This window comes from Dromaius novaehollandiae, chromosome 4 (genome assembly GCF_036370855.1).
Source record: "Dromaius novaehollandiae isolate bDroNov1 chromosome 4, bDroNov1.hap1, whole genome shotgun sequence".
Lineage (NCBI taxonomy): Eukaryota > Metazoa > Chordata > Aves > Casuariiformes > Dromaiidae > Dromaius > Dromaius novaehollandiae.
In genome coordinates, this window is record NC_088101.1 from 376,180 (window position 1) to 379,076 (window position 2,897).

Sequence of the window (2,897 nt, forward strand, 5' to 3'; positions counted from 1 at the left end):
TCAGGGAGCTCCTCTGCCCCCGCCCCTAGCTCTGCCCTTGCCATTGCCGTTGACACCCTTGGGGACATGGGTGTTGGTGCTGGGGGTCACCTGCAGTGGGAGGATGGCTCCAGGGCCCCTAGTGTCCAACTGCTGATGATATTCTCTGCGTTGCCGACCTTCAGGTCAGCTGGGTGAGCAGGACAGAGACACCACGGCTGGCACCTTGGTTGCTGTAATGGCCATGTGAGCTCTGGGGTATCCTTGGCAGGGGAAGATGCCCATTGCTGGAGCTCCCCAAGTGCCTACTGCTCTTCAGGGCTTTGTTTGAGGGGGCAGTGTTGTGCTTGGTGCATGATGGTGGCTCTGTTTGGTAGCAATGTTGGGGTCATGCTAAATAGCAGGCTGTATTGCCTGCTGTTGTCTCCTGGGTGCTGCCAGGCAGGTCATTTTGGGGAGCCATTAGCATCCCTGGACCTTCCATGGCAGAGAGCCATTTCCCAGCTGGTGTTTGTTAGGCTGGAGTTTGCAGGACAGGAGCCTCACCTGGGATGTGGGGCACTGGAAAGAGATGTGTTGGTCTTGCCCCCATTCTGCTCTTCTTTACTCATGAGGGGCTACTTTTCAGCACAGTCAATACTGTGTGATTACAATGAAGTGCCAGAAGCTCCCACTGACAAGCACAGCCCTGTCCAGGACAGAGAGTGAGGGAGTATCCTGGAAACAGTAGGAGCTTTCAGGTAAGTCCTTTAGAGTGGTGACTGACCAAAGCTCAGACCCACTCTGGCTTTGGGGACCTGAGCACAGCTTTGGGGACCTGAGCTCGGCCACAGATGGGTGGATGGTCTCCTTGAGGAGCTAGAGCGACTGGGCATTGGCACAGCATGCCCACGCTCCTCCTTGCCCTACTCTCTGCAGCTGCTTTGGCCCTCCTGTGCCCAGCTTGGTATTACACTAGGGGGGCCGTGGATGTGCTTTATGAGAATAGCCACGGCCTGTGCATGCTCAGCGGGGTTTTGCTTGCATGCTGGCAGCGGAGACAGGCGGATGTGATGGAACTCAATCAGGCAGGATGGTGCCAGGTCGCTGGGAGCAGGGAACCGCAAAGGCCTTGGGCCAAGGATGCTTAGAACAGGGAATAAAGTCCAGCGTGGATAAGAACGTCTTAATAGGACCCAAGGTCTCTCCCTCTTCCTCTTCCCCAGGCCTCTTTCTGCTCTCCAGGGGGAAAAGGCTGGTCTGGGTTTAAACTAGGAAGAAAATACACAGGAGGAAACCCTGCCTGAGGTTTTCTTAGCACAACCTACTGCCTGGAGCCCCCCCCCCCAAAGCCTGAGTTTCTGGAGAAGAGGCCAAGCCCAGCTGGACAGGTCTCAGCCCCCAGGCCACTGCCCACTTCATCGTGCTCTCTGCCCTGCTGTTGCAAGGAGGTGGGCCAGGCACCCTTCACCTGCCAGGGCAGGTGCCCCTGCAATAGCTACAAGGTGCTCTGCTGGCTGGAGGCAAACACTGCCTTCATGGAGAAGTACGTGAGACATCTGTGCCACTGGCACCTGCATGACAGCAGGCACCAGGGACGGACTAGGAGGAGAAAGGTGGAATCACAGAATCACAGAAGGGTTGAGGTTGGAAGGGACCTCTGGAGATCATCTAGTCCAACCCCCCTGCTCAAGCAGGGCCACCTAGAGCTTGTTGCCCAGGATCGTGTCCAGGCAGGTTTCGAGTATCTCCAAGGATGGAGACTTCACAACCTCTCTGGGTAACCTGTTCCAGTGCTCTGTTTCCCTCACAGTAAAGAAGCTTCTTCTCATGTTCAGATGGAACTTCCTGTGTTTCAGACTGTGCCCGTTGCCTCTTATCCTATTGCTGGGCACCCCTGAAAAGAGCCTGGCCCCATCCTCTGACACCCTCCCTTCAGATACTGGGAGATCCCACCTAAGCCTTCTCTTCTCCAGGCTGAACAGTCCCAGCTCTCTCAGCCTTTCCTCATATGACACATGCTCCAGTCCCTTCATCATCTTAGTAGCTCTTTGCTGGAGTAGAGGGGATCACCTCCCTCGACATGCTGGAAATGCTCTTCCCAGGGTTTTCTGGGCAGAGGTGCATTGGCAGCACCAGTTTTCATTACACAAAAGATCTCCTGCAATCCTTCGGCAGGCTAAATTAGCATCAAAATCAGTTGACATTGTCCAAGTCAGACCACGAATTCATGCTCTCATCTAGAGCCTTGACTCTTAGTAAGCATTACTATTTTTACTAATGCAGAACCTCACTCAGGACCATGGTGCTAAACAGAAAAAAAACAGCCCTCTGATCATGCAGTGTGTTAATGACCTGAGCCGCTCTTGTGAAACATTAAAAATTGGACTTCTTGATCTTATCCATCTCCCTAGATGGACACTGTTATTTAGTGTTGAACAAACAGGAAGTAGATTCAAGCTGTCATCTTAATGTTCACTTGTCTACATAAATAAAACAGGAGACAGTGCAATTGCAGCACTGGAGGAAATACACTTTAAGAATTACAGAAAGATTTGTCACGTAACCAAGGGGAACATGAGAGGCGTTATATGCTGTTTCCACTCTGAAGAGCAATCGTCAGTGTGGATAAAAAGGACTTCATGCTCCTGAGTGTTTCTACCCACACACCTGTATTTATGCACACACACATTTGTAGTGTTACACTAACAATTGCACTAACAATTAACATTTCAGCAAGTGATCACTAGTCAGGAGAAAATCATACACTCTTCCAAGCAAGGCAACCAAGAAAGACCTATTTAGAACTGTTTTGCCTTCATTGTACAGCAGATTAAAAGGTAGGAAAATAATTTTAAAATCTTCGTGCTTCAACAGACCTTTAATTCAACACAAGCCTTTCAAGAATGGGTAAAATAATGCCAATATGCACACTAGCA